Genomic DNA, 18,960 nt, shown 5'->3' with positions numbered 1-18,960 from the left:
TGATGTTAACATACTGCAAGAGGGTCTCACAGCAACAAATGACTGGTGCCAAAGTCATGGCCTCAAGTTAAATGCAAAAAAAAAATGTATTATCATAACATTCGGCAAAAACACACCCCCTACTGATTACCACATCAATGAAAACCTCCTAAGCATACAACCTGTAGTGAGAGACCTGGGTACACAACTTGACAACAATCTCACATTCAACCATCATGTAGCAGCAGTGGTCAGAAAAGCCTTTTACTTGGTTCATCTCATAAGTAAGGGATTGCATCCAGAAAAAAGGAGGTTATTACCTATCTGTACTCCTCCCTCATTAGGCCAATAATTGAGTACAATGGCCCATTTGGTATGTACCTCTCTAAACACCTGCACCAGCTGGAAAGGCCACTGAAATACCTCATAAAGAGAATCCATGGCCTCCAACACCTGTCCTATGTGGACAGGCTCAAATCACTATCAGTCTACTCAGTGGTGTACAGATTGCTCAGAGGTGATCTTTATTTTACCTACAAGGCAATCTCAGACCCTCTCCTACTAGAGATGCTCCATATCCGTAAATCTAACTCCTCGCGCATTACCCGCTCAAAAGGCCTAAATCTAATATGCGACATTAACAAAACCTGCTGGACAGACAGGTTTGTCTCCCATAGGCTGCCCCAACTCTAGAACAGACTTCCTCCCCATCTCTGGAATAGACTTCTTATATACATCAAACAGAGTATCTCACTGACCCTCTTCAAATGCAAACCTGATGAGCGAATGGGAAACCACAGATTTGACTCAGGCTTTCCACCTGTGTCCCTCATTGACAGGGGTGACATATGCTGACTGAGGTTTCTTTTTGGAGGATAAACTCTTGACTAGTCTTGTAAGAGTCCCAGAGCCATTAGCCTAGTAACCTCCTACAGGTATATATACATACATAAAGCAAATTCAATTTGTCAATTTTGTATTATGTCAATGTCAGCAAGCTTTAGCGCAAGTTCTGGTAATATTTTGGCCCTGATGCATTTATACTGGTCTCGCATGTATTTTTTTGGCACTCCATTTGGAAATATTATATTCAAATTTCATTGCTTAAGACAGAAGAGGATAACAGCATGTGTACATAATAACTATGTGCATACGGGAACGGTTTCCCAAAGTAATCCCAACAGGAGATTTATCACCTGTAGGCTTAGCATTTGTTTACTTAACTCAAGAGATGAAAGTACTATTTGAAATCAGGAGAAGAGTGCCCCCACCAGTTTTAGAAGTTTGTCTTATGTCACTACATAGAGTTATAGCTACAAGGAATAACATTTGAGGGGCAAAAGTCTTCTCTTAGTCACATTTATGTTACTGAAGCTTCATTAGCAAGACCTCAAGACTGGTCCATTTTTTGTTAATACTACACATGTTGAGGCATACTATTTTCAGGTCCTGATGGCCTATTTATGTGTGCGTAAGGACCGATAGGAGATGAGGGGACAGTGACCACAGAGGATACTGGGTAATACAGTGACAAGACACCTATTTAGTCTTATTCTAATATTCATGTCCATATAAACATCCCACCTCACACATCACTAGTCCGAGAACATTAAAAGCTATGTATCTGTCTTACATTACATCACTAAACTTCTTTTCCTCCCACATCAATGGCATCAACCCTAAACACCTCTCAGGTTCACAAGCCCATAAACACTCTCCAAAGTCAGGGTCTCTGTCATGTACTTCTTAACACTAAAAGCATTAGAAACAAGACTGATAGCATATGCTCTTTTCTTAGCTCTCACTCCCCTGATCTCGTTTTGAATGCCTGAGTGGCTAAAACCTAACCATCTTCATATGCATTATTTCTTCCCTGGGTATATGTATTCACTTCATGACCGGAAGGGCACTAGACCTTGTTGTAGAGTTCTGCTGTTGCACACATCCTCTATTAATATAACCATTATTTCCCAGGCCAATGAATCCATCGACTCCAACCTCAACTACTTATTAACTAAACTTCCAGTGAAGTCCTCACAGCACCTATACCTTGGTATTGTCTCTCTGCCACCTCCTGCGTCACTCCACAAATTAAAAAAAAACTACTTCTGTCTGTATTTTCTCATATCAAACCAAATAAATATATCATACTGGGTGACTTTAAACTAAATCTTCTGGGCCCAATAAAGCACGATAAAAGCATGTCCTCTAACAATTTGGATAACCTCCAGAAGATCACCCAAGATGCATTCACATCCGTAGAAACTTAGCTAAATGACGCTAAATTAATGCTGAACCCCCAAAAAACTAAACTGTTACTGTTTTCATCAAAACCTCCAGCTGCAGAATTCAAGACTTTTTAACTTAATACAGAAATAGAACAGGTGCTATCTGGAAAATTTTTAGAAATCACTATTGATAAACTCTCATTTGAACAACACATTCTCAATACAGTAAAGAAAATGCATTTCAAACTTGGCAAACTATACAGACACAAACTCTACCTAGATAAACTAAGATAAACTAGCAAACACTTTGCTTATCCCATCCCTCTTGTACGGAAGCCCCATTTTAACCAACCTCCATACATCCCTCAGTAATAAGCTGCAATCTTGCTACTACAAGATAGCAAAATTCGCCTCTAACATGCCCAACCACTCACACCCCTGCAAAGCTATCTCAAACCTGTCCTGGCTTGAATTTCACCACTATCTCTATTATACTCAAGTAACACTTGCTCATAAGCTAATTTTCAAACCTGATAGCTGTCCTGCACTCCAGTCTATCTTACAGATACACACCACAACTAGAACCCTCCAGTCTTCAGAAAGGACACCTTTAAACATACCTAAACCCAACAAAAGAGCTTGACGATGCCTATATTCCTACAACACTGCCAAACTATGGAATAGCCTCCCCTCATCCATTACTCAACTTGACTCCCTAACAGCCTTTAAAGCTGCACTAAAACCCCACTATTTAAATAATCCCAGCTCTACCTGTGAAACACAATGCAAGTCCCCTTAACTTCACACACGTAACTGCTCATACCCTACTCTTTAACCCCCTGTCATATTATTCTCCCCCTCTGTATAATAGGGGCTAACATCTACCTTATTATTAATATTCAGCCCTTAACTTCACACACGTAACTGCTCATACCCTACTCTTTAGCCCCCTGTCATATTATTCTCCTCCTCTGTATAACAAGGGCTAACTTCTACCTTATTATTAATATTCAGCCCTTAACTTCACACACGTAACTGCTCATACCCTACTCTTTAACCCCTCTCATATTATTCTCCTGCTCTGTATAATAGGGGCTAACTTCTACCTTATTATTAATATTCAGCCCTTAACTTCACACACATAACTGCTCATACCCTACTCTTTAACCCCCCGTCATATTATTCTCCTGCTCTGTATAATAGGGGCTAACTTCTACCTTATTATTAATATTCAGCCCTTAACTTCACACACGTAACTGCTCATACCCTACTCTTTAACCCCGTCATATTATTCTCCTGCTCTGTATAATAGGGGCTAACTTCTACCTTATTATTAATATTCAGCCCTTAACTTCACACACGTAACTGCTCATACCCTACTCTTTAACCCCCTGTCATATTATTCTCCTGCTCTGTTTAATAGGGGCTAACTTATACCTTATTATTAATATTCAGCCCTTAACTTCACACACGTAACTGCTCATACCCTACTCTTTAACCTCCCTGTCATATTATTCTCCTGCTCTGTATAATAGGGGCTAACTTCTACCTTATTATTAATATTCAGCCCTTAACTTTGCACACGTAACTGCTCATACCCTACTCTTTAAACCCCTGTCATATTATTCTCCTCCTCTGTATAATAGGTAACTTCTACCTTATTATTAATATTCAGCCCTTAACTTCACACACGTAACTGCTCATACCCTACTCTTTAACCCCCTGTCATATTATTCTTCCTCCTCTGTATAATAGGGGCTAACTTCTACCTTATTATTAATATTCAGCCCTTAACTTTACACACGTAACTGCTCATACCCTACTCTTTAGCCCCCTGTCATATTATTCTCCTGCTCTGTATAATAGGGGCTAACTTCTACCTTATTATTAATATTCAGCCCTTAACTTCTCACACGTAACTGCTCATACCCTACTCTTTAACCCACGTCATATTATTCTTCCTCCTCTGTATAATAGGGGCTAACCTCTACCTTATTATTAATATTCACCCCTTAACTTCACACACGTAACTGCTCATACCCTACTCTTTAGCCCCCTGTCATATTATTCTCCTCCTGTGTATAATAGGGGCTAACTTCTACCTTATTATTAATATTCAGCCCTTAACTTCACACACGTAACTGCTCATACCCTACTCTTTAACCCCCTGTCATATTATTCTCCTTCTCTGTATAATAGGGGCTAACTTCTACCTTATTATTAATATTCAGCCCTTAACTTCACATACGTAACTGCTCATACCCTACTCTTTAACCCCGTCATATTATCCTCCTCCTCTGTATAATAGGGGCTAACTTCTACCTTATTATTAATATTCAGCCCTTAACTTCTCACACGTAACTGCTCATACCCTACTCTTTAACCCCCTGTCATATTATTCTCCTCTGTATAATAGGGGGTAACTTCTACCTTATTATTAATATTCAGCCCTTAACTTCACACACGTAACTGCTCATACCCTACTCTTTAACCCCCCGTCATATTATCCTCCTCCTCTGTATAATAGGGGCTAACTTCTACCTTATTATTAATATTCAGCCCTTAACTTCTCACACGTAACTGCTCATACCCTACTCTTTAACCCCCGTCATATTATTCTTCCTCCTCTGTATAATAGGGGCTAACTTCTACCTTATTATTAATATTCAGCCCTTAACTTCACACACGTAACTGCTCATACCCTACTGTTTAACCCCCTGTCATATTATTCTTCCTCCTCTGTTTAATAGGGGCTAACTTCTACCTTATTATTTATATTCAGCCCTTAACTTCACACACGTAACTGTTCATACCCTACTCTTTAACCCCCTGTCATATTATTCTCCTCCTGTGTATAATAGGGGCTAACGTCTACCTTATTATTAATATTCAGCCCTTAACTTCACACACGTAACTGCTCATACCCTACTCTTTAACTCCCGTCATATAATTCTTCCTCCTCTGTATAATAGGGGCTAACTTCTACCTTATTATTAATATTTAGCCCTTAACTTCACACACGTAACTGCTCATACCCTACTCTTTAACCCCCGTCATATTATTCTCCTGCTCTGTACAATAGGGGCTAACTTCGACCTTATTATTAATATTCAGCCCTTAACTTCACACACGTAACTGCTCATACCCTACTCTTTAACCCCCGTCATATAATTCTCCTGCTCTGTATAATAGGGGCTAACTTCTACCTTATTATTAATATTCAGCCCTTAACTTCACACACGTAACTGCTGATACCCTACTCTTTAACCCCCTGTCATATTATTCTTCCTCCTCTGTTTAATAGGGGCTAACTTCTACCTTATTATTTATATTCAGCCCTTAACTTCACACACGTAACTGTTCATACCCTACTCTTTAACCCCCTGTCATATTATCCTCCTCCTGTGTATAATAGGGGCTAACTTCTACCTTATTATTAATATTCAGCCCTTAACTTCACACACGTAACTGCTCATACCCTACTCTTTAACCCCCGTCATATTATTCTCCTCCTCTGTATAATAGGGGCTAACTTCGACCTTATTAATATTCAGCCCTTAACTTCACACACGTAACTGCTCATACCCTACTCTTTAGCCCCCCGTCATATTATTCTCCTCCTCTGTATAATAGGGGCTAACTTCTACCTTATTATTAATATTCAGCCCTTAACTTCACACACGTAACTGCTCATACCCTACTCTTTAGCCCCCTGTCATATTATTCTCCTCCTCTGTATAACAAGGGCTAACTTCTACCTTATTATTAATATTCAGCCCTTAACTTCACACACGTAACTGCTCATACCCTACTCTTTAACCCCTCTCATATTATTCTCCTGCTCTGTATAATAGGGGCTAACTTCTACCTTATTATTAATATTCAGCCCTTAACTTCACACACGTAACTGCTCATACCCTACTCTTTAACCCCCCGTCATATTATTCTCCTGCTCTGTATAATAGGGGCTAACTTCTACCTTATTATTAATATTCAGCCCTTAACTTCACACACGTAACTGCTCATACCCTACTCTTTAACCCCCTGTCATATTATTCTCCTGCTCTGTATAATAGGGGCTAACTTCTACCTTATTATTAATATTCAGCCCTTAACTTCACACACGTAACTGCTCATACCCTACTCTTTAACCCCCTGTCATATTATTCTCCTGCTCTGTTTAATAGGGGCTAACTTATACCTTATTATTAATATTCAGCCCTTAACTTCACACACGTAACTGCTCATACCCTACTCTTTAACCTCCCTGTCATATTATTCTCCTGCTCTGTATAATAGGGGCTAACTTCTACCTTATTATTAATATTCAGCCCTTAACTTTGCACACGTAACTGCTCATACCCTACTCTTTAACCCCCTGTCATATTATTCTCCTCCTCTGTATAATAGGGGTAACTTCTACCTTATTATTAATATTCAGCCCTTAACTTCACACACGTAACTGCTCATACCCTACTCTTTAACCCCCTGTCATATTATTCTTCCTCCTCTGTATAATAGGGGCTAACTTCTACCTTATTATTAATATTCAGCCCTTAACTTTACACACGTAACTGCTCATACCCTACTCTTTAGCCCCCTGTCATATTATTCTCCTGCTCTGTATAATAGGGGCTAACTTCTACCTTATTATTAATATTCAGCCCTTAACTTCTCACACGTAACTGCTCATACCCTACTCTTTAACCCCCGTCATATTATCCTCCTCCTCTGTATAATAGGGGCTAACTTCTACCTTATTATTAATATTCAGCCCTTAACTTCACACACGTAACTGCTCATACCCTACTCTTTAACCCCTGTCATATTATCCTCCTCCTCTGTATAATAGGGGCTAACTTCTACCTTATTATTAATATTCAGCCCTTAACTTCACACACATAACTGCTCATACCCTACTCTTTAACCCCTGTCATATTATTCTCCTCCTCTGTATAATAGGGGCTAACTTCTACCTTATTATTAATATTCAGCCCTTAACTTCACACACGTAACTGCTCATACCCTACTCTTTAACCCCCTGTCATATTATTCTCCTGCTCTGTATAATAGGGGCTAACTTCTACCTTATTATTAACATTCAGCCCTTAACTTCTCACATGTAACTGCTCATACCCTACTCTTTAACCCACGTCATATTATTCTTCCTCCTCTGTATAATAGGGGCTAACCTCTACCTTATTATTAATATTCACCCCTTAACTTCACACACGTAACTGCTCATACCCTACTCTTTAGCCCCCTGTCATATTATTCTCCTCCTGTGTATAATAGGGGCTAACTTCTACCTTATTATTAATATTCAGCCCTTAACTTCACACACGTAACTGCTCATACCCTACTCTTTAACCCCCTGTCATATTATTCTCCTTCTCTGTATAATAGGGGCTAACTTCTACCTTATTATTAATATTCAGCCCTTAACTTCACATACGTAACTGCTCATACCCTACTCTTTAACCCCGTCATATTATCCTCCTCCTCTGTATAATAGGGGCTAACTTCTACCTTATTATTAATATTCAGCCCTTAACTTCTCACACGTAACTGCTCATACCCTACTCTTTAACCCCCTGTCATATTATTCTCCTCTGTATAATAGGGGGTAACTTCTACCTTATTATTAATATTCAGCCCTTAACTTCACACACGTAACTGCTCATACCCTACTCTTTAACCCCCGCCATATTATCCTCCTCCTCTGTATAATAGGGGCTAACTTCTACCTTATTATTAATATTCAGCCCTTAACTTCTCACACGTAACTGCTCATACCCTACTCTTTAACCCCCGTCATATTATTCTTCCTCCTCTGTATAATAGGGGCTAACTTCTACCTTATTATTAATATTCAGCCCTTAACTTCACACACGTAACTGCTCATACCCTACTGTTTAACCCCCTGTCATATTATTCTTCCTCCTCTGTTTAATAGGGGCTAACTTCTACCTTATTATTTATATTCAGCCCTTAACTTCACACACGTAACTGTTCATACCCTACTCTTTAACCCCCTGTCATATTATTCTCCTCCTGTGTATAATAGGGGCTAACGTCTACCTTATTATTAATATTCAGCCCTTAACTTCACACACGTAACTGCTCATACCCTACTCTTTAACTCCCGTCATATAATTCTTCCTCCTCTGTATAATAGGGGCTAACTTCTACCTTATTATTAATATTTAGCCCTTAACTTCACACACGTAACTGCTCATACCCTACTCTTTAACCCCCGTCATATTATTCTCCTGCTCTGTACAATAGGGGCTAACTTCGACCTTATTATTAATATTCAGCCCTTAACTTCACACACGTAACTGCTCATACCCTACTCTTTAACCCCCGTCATATTATTCTCCTGCTCTGTATAATAGGGGCTAACTTCTACCTTATTATTAATATTCAGCCCTTTACTTCACACACGTAACTGCTGATACCCTACTCTTTAACCCCCTGTCATATTATTCTTCCTCCTCTGTTTAATAGGGGCTAACTTCTACCTTATTATTTATATTCAGCCCTTAACTTCACACACGTAACTGTTCATACCCTACTCTTTAACCCCCTGTCATATTATCCTCCTCCTGTGTATAATAGGGGCTAACTTCTACCTTATTATTAATATTCAGCCCTTAACTTCACACACGTAACTGCTCATACCCTACTCTTTAACCCCCGTCATATTATTCTCCTCCTCTGTATAATAGGGGCTAACTTCGACCTTATTAATATTCAGCCCTTAACTTCACACACGTAACTGCTCATACCCTACTCTTTAGCCCCCCGTCATATTGTTCTCCTCCTCTGTATAATAGGGGCTAACTTCTACCTTATTATTAATATTCAGCCCTTAACTTCACACACGTAACTGCTCATACCCTACTCTTTAACCCCCTGTCATATTCTCCTGCTCTGTATAATAGGGGCTAACTTCTACCTTATTATTAATATTCAGCCCTTAACTTCACACACATAACTGCTCATACCCTACTCTTTAACCCCCCGTCATATTATTCTCCTGCTCTGTATAATAGGGGCAAACTTCTACCTTATTATTAATATTCAGCCCTTAACTTCACACACGTAACTGCTCATACCCTACTCTTTAACCCCCGTCATATTATTCTCCTCCTCTGTATAATAGGGGCTAACTTCTACCTTATTATTAATATTCAGCCCTTAACTTCACACACGTAACTGCTCATACCCTACTCTTTAACCCCCCGTCATATTATTCTCCTCCTGTGTATAATAGGGGCTAACTTCTACCTTATTATTAATATTCAGCCCTTAACTTCACACACGTAACTGCTCATACCCTACTCTTTAACCCCCGTCATATTATTCTCCTCCTCTGTATAATAGGGGCTAACTTCGACCTTATTAATATTCAGCCCTTAACTTCACACACGTAACTGCTCATACCCTACTCTTTAGCCCCCCGTCATATTATTCTCCTCCTCTGTATAACAGGGGCTAACTTCTACCTTATTATTAATATTCAGCCCTTAACTTCACACACGTAACTGCTCATACCCTACTCTTTAACCCCCTGTCATATTCTCCTGCTCTGTATAATAGGGGCTAACTTCTACCTTATTATTAATATTCAGCCCTTAACTTCACACACATAACTGCTCATACCCTACTCTTTAACCCCCCGTCATATTATTCTCCTGCTCTGTATAATAGGGGCAAACTTCTACCTTATTATTAATATTCAACCCTTAACTTCACACACGTAACTGCTCATACCCTACTCTTTAACCCCCGTCATATTATTCTCCTCCTCTGTATAATAGGGGCTAACTTCTACCTTATTATTAATATTCAGCCCTTAACTTCACACACGTAACTGCTCATACCCTACTCTTTAACCCCCGTCATATTATTCCCCTTCTCTGTACAATAGGGGCTAACGTCTACCTTATTATTAATATTCAGCCCTTAACTTCACACACGTAACTGCTCATACCCTACTCTTTAGCCCCCCGTCATATTATCCTCCTCCTCTGTATAATAGGGGCTAACTTCTACCTTATTATTAATATTCAGCCATTAACGTCACACATGTAACTGCTCATACCCTACTCTTTAACCCACTGTCATATTATTCTCCTCCTCTGTATAATAGGGGCTAACTTCTACCTTATTATTAATATTCAGCCCTTAACTTCACACACGTAACTGCTCATACCCTACTCTTTAGCCCCCTGTCATATTATTCTCCTCCTCTGTATAATAGGGGCTAACTTCTACCTTATTATTAATATTCAGCCCTTAACTTCACACACGTAACTGCTCATATCCTACTCTTTAACCCCTGTCATATTATTCTCCTGCTCTGTATAATAGGGGCTAACTTCTACCTTATTATTAATATTCAGCCCTTAACTTCACACACGTAACTGCTCATACCCTACTCTTTAACCCCCCCAACATATTATTCTCCTGCTCTGTATAATAGGGGCTAACTTCTACCTTATTATTAATATTCAGCCCTTAACTTCACACACGTAACTGCTCATACCCTACTCTTTAACCCCCGTCATATTATCCTCCTCCTCTGTATAATAGGGGCTAACTTCTACCTTATTATTAATATTCAGCCCTTAACTTCACACACGTAACTGCTCATACCCTACTCTTTAACCCCCATCATATTATTCTCCTCCTCTGTATAATAGGGGCTAACTTCTACCTTATTATTAATATTCAGCCCTTAACTTCACACACGTAACTGCTCATACCCTACTCTTTAACCCCCGTCATATTATTCTTCCTCCTCTGTATAATAGGGGCTAACTTCTACCTTATTATTAATATACAGCCCTTAACTTCACACACGTAACTGCTCATACCCTACTTTTTAGCCCCCTGTCATATTATTCTCCTCCTGTGTATAATAGGGGCTAACTTCTACCTTATTATTAATATTCAGCCCTTAACTTCACACACGTAACTGCTCATACCCTACTCTTTAACCCCCTGTCATATTATTCTCCTTCTCTGTATAATAGGGGCTAACTTCTACCTTATTGTTAATATTCAGCCCTTAACTTCACACACATAACTGCTCATACCCTACTCTTTAACCCCCGTCATATTATCCTCCTCCTCTGTATAATAGGGGCTAACTTCTACCTTATTATTAATATTCAGCCCTTAACTTCTCACACGTAACTGCTCATACCCTACTCTTTAACCCCCGTCATATTCTTCTCCTGCTCTGTATAATAGGGGCTAACTTCTACCTTATTATTAATATTCAGCCCTTAACTTCACACACGTAACTGCTCATACCCTACTCTTTAACCCCCTGTCATATTATTCTTCCTCCTCTGTTTAATAGGGGCTAATTTCTACCTTATTATTAATATTCAGCCCTTAACTTCACACACGTAACTGCTCATACCCTACTCTTTAACCCCCTGTCATATTATTCTCCTCCTGTGTATAATAGGGGCTAACGTCTACCTTATTATTAATATTCAGCCCTTAACTTCACACACGTAACTGCTCATACCCTACTCTTTAACCCCCGTCATATAATTCTTCCTCCTCTGTATAATAGGGGCTAACTTCTACCTTATTATTAATATTCAGCCCTTAACTTCACATACGTAACTGCTCATATCCTACTCTTTAACCCCCGTCATATTATTCTCCTGCTCTGTATAATAGGGGCTAACTTCGACCTTATTATTAATATTCAGCCCTTAACTTCACACACGTAACTGCTCATACCCTACTCTTTAACCCCCGTCATATTATTCTCCTGCTCTGTATAATAGGGGCTAACTTCGACCTTATTATTAATATTCAGCCCTTAACTTCACACACGTAACTGCTCATACCCTACTCTTTAACCCCCGTCATATTATTCTCCTCCTCTGTATAATAGGGGCTAACTTCTACCTTATTATTAATATTCAGCCCTTAACTTCACACACGTAACTGCTCATACCCTACTCTTTAGCCCCCCGTCATATTATCCTCCTCCTCTGTATAATAGGGGCTAACTTCTACCTTATTATTAATATTCAGCCCTTAACTTCACACACGTAACTGCTCATACCCTACTCTTTAACCCCTGTCATATTATTCTCCTCCTCTGTATAATAGGGGGTAACTTCTACCTTATTATTAATATTCAGCCCTTAACTTCACACACGTAACTGCTCATACCCTACTCTTTAACCCCCGTCATATTATTCTCCTCCTGTGTATAATAGGGGCTAACTTCTACCTTATTATTAATATTCCGCCCTTAACGTCACAAACGTAACTGCTCATACCCTACTCTTTAACCCCCGTCATATTATTCTCTTCCTGTGTATAATAGGGGCTAACTTCTACCTTTTTATTAATATTCAGCCCTTAACTTCACAAACGTAACTGCTCATACCCTACTCTTTAACCCCCGTCATATTATTCTCCTCCTCTGTATAATAGGGGCTAACTTTGACCTTATTATTAATATTCAGCCCTCAACTTCACACACGTAACTGCTCATACCCTACTCTTTAACCCCCCCGTCATATTATTCTCCTCCTCTGTATAATAGGGGCTAACTTCTACCTTATTATTAATATTCAGCCCTTAACTTCACACACGTTACTGCTCATACCCTACTCTTTAACCCCCTGTCATATTCTCCTGCTCTGTATAATAGGGGCTAACTTCTACCTTATTGTTAATATTCAGCCCTTAACTTCACACACATAACTGCTCATACCCTACTCTTTAACCCCCCGTCATATTATTCTCCTGCTCTGTATAATAGGGGCAAACTTCTACCTTATTATTAATATTCAGCCCTTAACTTCACAAACGTAACTGCTCCTACCCTACTCTTTAACCCCCTGTCATATTATTCTCCTTCTCTGTATAATAGGGGCTAACTTCTACCTTATTATTAATATTCAGCCCTTAACTTCACACACGTAACTGCTCATACCCTACTCTTTAACCCCCGTCATATAATTCTTCCTCCTCTGTATAATAGGGGCTAACTTCTACCTTATTATTAATATTCAGCCCTAAACTTCACACACGTAACTGCTCATACCCTACTCTTTAGCCCCCCGTCATATTATTCTCCTCCTCTGTATAATAGGGGCTAACTTCTACCTTATTATTAATATTCAGCCCTTAACTTCACACACGTAACTGCTCGTACCCTACTCTTTTACCCCCTGTCATATTATTCTCCTCCTCTGTATAATAGGGGCTAACTTCTACCTTATTATTAATATTCAGCCCTTAACTTCACACATGTAACTGCTCATACCCTACTCTTTAACCCCCTGTCATATTATTCTCCTGCTCTGTATAATAGGGGCTAACTTCTACCTTATTATTAATATTCAGCCCTTAACTTCACACACGTAACTGCTCATACCCTACTCTTTAACCCCTGTCATATTATCCTCCTCCGCTGTATAATAGGGGCTAACTTCGACCTTATTATTAATATTCAGCCCTTAACTTCACACACGTAACTGCTCATACCCTACTCTTTAACCCCCTGTCATATTATTCTCCTCCTCTGTATAATAGGGGCTAACTTCTACCTTATTATTAATATTCAGCCCTTAACTTCACACACGTAACTGCTCATACCCTACTCTTTAACCCCCGTCATATTATCCTCCTCCTCTGTATAATAGGGGCTAACTTCTACCTTATTATTAATATTCAGCCCTTAACTTCACACACGTAACTGCTGATACCCTACTCTTTAACCCCCGTCATATTATCCTCCTCCTCTGTATAATAGGGGCTAACTTCTACCTTATTATTAATATTCAGCCCTTAACTTCACACACGTAACTGCTCATACCCTACTCTTTAGCCCCCCGTCATATTATCCTCCTCCTCTGTATAATAGGGGCTAACTTCTACCTTATTATTAATATTCAGCCCTTAACTTCACACACGTAACTGCTCATACCCTACTCTTTAACCCCCTGTCATATTATCCTCCTCTGTATAATAGGGGCTAACTTCTACCTTATTATTAATATTCAGCCCTTAGCTTCTCACACGTAACTGCTCATACCCTACTCTTTAACCCCCTGTCATATTATTCTTCCTCCTCTGTATAATAGGGGCTAACTTCTACCTTATTATTAATATTCAGCCCTTAACTTCTCACACGTAACTGCTCATACCCTACTCTTTAACCCCCGTCATATTATTCTCCTCCTCTGTATAATAGGGGCTAACTTCTACCTTATTATTAATATTCAGCCCTTAACGTCACACATGTAACTGCTCATACCCTACTCTTTAACCCCCTGTCATATTATTCTCCTCCTCTGTATAATAGGGGCTAACTTCTACCTTATTATTAATATTCAGCCCTTAACTTCACACACGTAACTGCTCATACCCTACTCTTTAACCCCCTGTCATATTCTCCTCCTCCTCCTCTGTATGACTGTTTCTCTTACCTACGAGATGTACAATTTACCAATGATTATGATTACTTTCTTGTGATTGAAAGTATCTTGTTATGTATCCATACAGTCTGATAATTATGTATTAGCTATATACCATTGCTCCCCACCCTGTGCTAGTGTATGTATATCTCTTTCACTTTGTATTTGTTCTGTTAAGTATTTGATCACCTGAGGAACTTTTCTCCCCGGGCCTCCACTGAAAATGGGTTTCTGACCCAGCGGACTTTCCCAGTCAACAAATGTCAATAAATAATAATAAATAATTTAACTTAATTTCTTGCAGACCTCAGTGTCCTCCAACTAGTAGACATCCCAGCTAGGTCCAACCCAAAATCTATTCAACATTCACTTCTTGACTTCGTTATTGCTACCAATCCAGATAATATTTCCTCCATCTCCTTTCATCATTTAACATCTCGTTCTCCCTAAAAAATCTACAAGTCAAATACCCCCAGGCTAATATCTGTCAAAACTAAGCCCCCTTGTAAAATCTCTTTCTACAATGCTTGCTACTAATGATCAGTTTCAAATACTCTCACTTTTTGACGCTAGCATTGACTCCAGTAAACTACCACACTTACTTTTTTCACTTCAGGACACACATTTTCCAGTGATTTCAAGGCTACTGAAAAACTCCACAGACTGAATGGCTGAACAAAGAGCTTAAATCCCTAATAAAACTATGTGACAAAGCCTTGGAAATGTGAAAATGGGACTCCACTCCCAACGACCTTGACAAAACTCTGAGGAACTTGACCAAACAGGTCACCCATAGACTCAAAACCAGACACCTACATTCTAAATAAACTTCTCTTCTTCACTCCCCTAAACATTTCTAGCAAGATGTCAACAAACAAGCAGGAAGATCCTCCCTGAATGAATTATCCAGTCTAGGGTATTTATCCAGCCCCTCTGGTAATCTTACACCATCTGACTTCCTCAGAGAAATTTCAAACATTTCCACATCCTCACCTTTCCACAATGGAGGCACAAAGCAAAGCAGCCTAACCCCCACAATTTCGTTGTTCCACATGTTTACTTCACAGAAATTACCTCTAGCAAATTTTAACCCTACTTGAACAGATTTGTATGGACTCACCATCTGGACCTGACAACATCTGCCCTTGGTTTTTGTATGGCTAAATAATTTTCATCACCATCCCACATAAGGACATTTACAGCCTTTACCACAACTTTTTTACTATTCCAAGTACTTGGAAATAATTTCTTGTCAAACCTATACAAAAAGAAACCAAGCCGTCTTTTTGCAGTCACTTCCATTCCCATCTTCATCCAACTCACCCTCTGTAAAATAATTTTGAAAAAAATCATATGTAACCAGCTTACTACTTACAAACAGAAATACCAGCTGCTCCCCATCCAGTGGTATGAATTTTTGGCTGGTAGGATCACAATGATTCCTCTGTTGACCCTGACTGATAACATCTTAACTAGTATGGATAAAACAAATCTGACTGGAGTTCTGTTCATTGTCTCAACCCTCTCTTTGACAAGGTCAACCATCCAGTTCTGTTTTTTCCAACTGCAAGACATTAGGGTCAGTCCTGATGCCACTGCATGGTTCAACTATTTTGTATCCAACATTCAATCAAGGTAAAGTCAGGCCCTAGTCTTTTTAACAGTTACTTCATTTACTTTGCAATCCCACAGGGATCCATTCTAGCACATCTTCTGTTTTCAATCATCATCAACCAAGTTCTACTATACCAACTCCATTTACACTACTTCTTTATGCAAATGATATGGTCATCTAGATGTCTGATCCCTCACAGCATACAATTAAAACTCAACTTCCAACAGGACCTTCTTTAGTTACAGCTCTGGCTAAATTCCAAGAAACTACTGCTTAATACCAAAAAAAATCTATGTTATTTGGAACCCATAAAAGATAATCCAAGTTTCCCCAATTCTTTAATATCCTTGACTATGATAATCTCATAAAACCAGCACCTTCTTTAGATATTTGGGGATATGGCTAGACCAATGACTGAACTTACACGAGTGCATATAAAGGGTGAGAGCCAAAATCAACAGTCTACTCTTCTGGGTCAACAAAATATCTCGGTTCCTCTCATATCTAGCAAAGTCTCCTATAGAAAAAGGCATTTTCATTTCTCAACTTGCATATGATCTCCCCTTGTTTGCATCAGCCCATGTCAGAAACACTGTAAACCTTCAGATCCTCTCTAATAAAGCATGTCAATTCATAGCTAACTCACCAGGGAATGAACACGACTAACTCACCAGGGAATGAGCACCACTAACTCACCAGGGAATGAACACGACTAACTCACCAGGGAATGACCACCACTAACTCACCAGGGAATGACCACCACTAACTCACCAGGGAATGAGCACCACTAACTCACCAGGGAATGAACACCACTAATTCACCAGGGAATGAGCACCACTAACTCACCAGGGAATGAGCACCACTAACTCACCAGGGAATGAGCACCATTAACTCACCAGGGAATGAGCACCACTAACTCATCAGGGAATGAACAGCACTAACTCACCAGGGAATGAGCACCACTAACTCACCAGGGAATGAGCACCACTAACTCACCAGGGAATGACCACCACTAACTCACCAGGGAATGAGCACCACTAACTCACCAGGGAATGACCACCACTCCCTTACTCTTTCAAAGCCAAACTGTCTTCCAGTACAAGCCAAGTCAAATCTTGGGTCATTCCTCTTCAAAATACTCAAACTTGACACTCCCTCCCCCCTCTCTTCCAAACATTCTACTGTCACGCAAACCTTTAATTTAAGAAGCCAAGTCACATCCAGTCCCTCCTACAAACCCTTCTCTCAATTTCCTCTCCACTAGCCATTAGTTCTCTGTATTGGCCCCAAAACTATGGCAGTCACTTCCTCCTGGTTTGATTAATCATGCAAATTATTCCCTGTCCAGGCAAGTTCAAACTATTCTTACTATAACAGTTTGAATGCAACTGTCCATCTAAAGGACGTGTCACATAAACTGTCTCCAGCTGTGCAGTACCTTTATCTCCCATGCACCAGATCCACCTGTTAAACTCACTCATCCTAAAATTCGACTCAGCTTACAACCTGTGCTGAGCCAGTAACTGGTCATTGTTGGTCAGTGTTCTACCTAGGTAAACAAATTTAAATAAATAAATTGATATATTAGTGTTGTTAAATTGTTCCTGGAATTGATCTCAGCTTCACTTGAATGCTGTTTTTTGTTAGCATGGGTTATCAAAAAAAACACAGATCTTTAAACAGGGTTGTTTGGCCAATTTTATAGCTGCAAATGGCTTCTAACTTCAGTGTTTTTGAGAGCCAGTTTAATGAGTAGGTAAATACTGGGACCACTGGATTCTTCACATAGAGATATATAAACAATGTAAGACTAATGTTAACACCCAGTTGTACAATTTTTAAAAATACATTGGTGTGACTATTGACTATATTCATATCACTCTTAGAGACAGTCTCATATCTATTTCTGTCAATTAACAACATTATGATTTTACCTGCATAATCATTATAGTCCATCAGTGCAATTCCCCAGCCGTTATAAGGTTTTATAACCCTGATCTATCACAACAAAAATGTTTCAATAATAAATATTCTCAACTTGTTCATCACCCAAATGCTAACCATACAACACCACAATGTGTCTGCAAGTGATACAGAGCTAAATGGATAGAATCATATTTGTGACAAAAGATGGATGCTTGCAAACAGCATATTTACAGAGCTCCTACTGGGTCATATATTCTTGTACTGTAATTAACAACAGTGTTTCTAACATGCAGAAACTTCTCCTACTTTTCCAGTTATTACACCTAATAAACAATCACTACACTCTAATTATTTAGCATTTCCACTTTAGCTACAGCACATTCCTGAAATTTTGTACAGACTGTTTGCAGAACATGTATGTCTACATACACTGCAGGTTGAAATTATCTGTTGCTCTGAAAAGATAACATGTATTTGCCTCTGTGTTGAATCTAGACCTTAAAATAACATTTCTGAGCCCTTCACAGCATCCTGGATATAATACACAATTTGGGAGCTGTATCAGACTATAATACTCAACAACAAATGTTATCTTTTTGTTAAAGATGTCACAAATTCTCCTAAAAGTGCAGCAACTTTACGCAGGTCATCTAAACAGAATCTACAACAAACATCAGTGATCTATGATTTAACAAAAAACTGGGTGCCCAAAGGTCAGGCAAGGCAGAGAAGCCTTGACAAG

The 18,960-nt window shown here is 39.2% G+C and overlaps 1 protein-coding gene across 2 annotated transcripts in view; it reads right to left on the bottom strand.

Moving 5' to 3' along the window:
• LOC122807796 (ubiquitin-like modifier-activating enzyme 1) overlaps nucleotides 1-18,960 on the bottom strand; it is a 2,541,412-nt gene that overhangs the window by 2,056,092 nt on the left and 466,360 nt on the right. The window lies entirely within an intron of this gene.

This window comes from Protopterus annectens, chromosome 7.part1 (genome assembly GCF_019279795.1).
Source record: "Protopterus annectens isolate FY-2018-M chromosome 7.part1, PAN1.0, whole genome shotgun sequence".
NCBI classification, from domain to species: domain Eukaryota; kingdom Metazoa; phylum Chordata; order Ceratodontiformes; family Protopteridae; genus Protopterus; species Protopterus annectens.
This window is presented reverse-complemented; position numbering and strand designations above follow the sequence as displayed.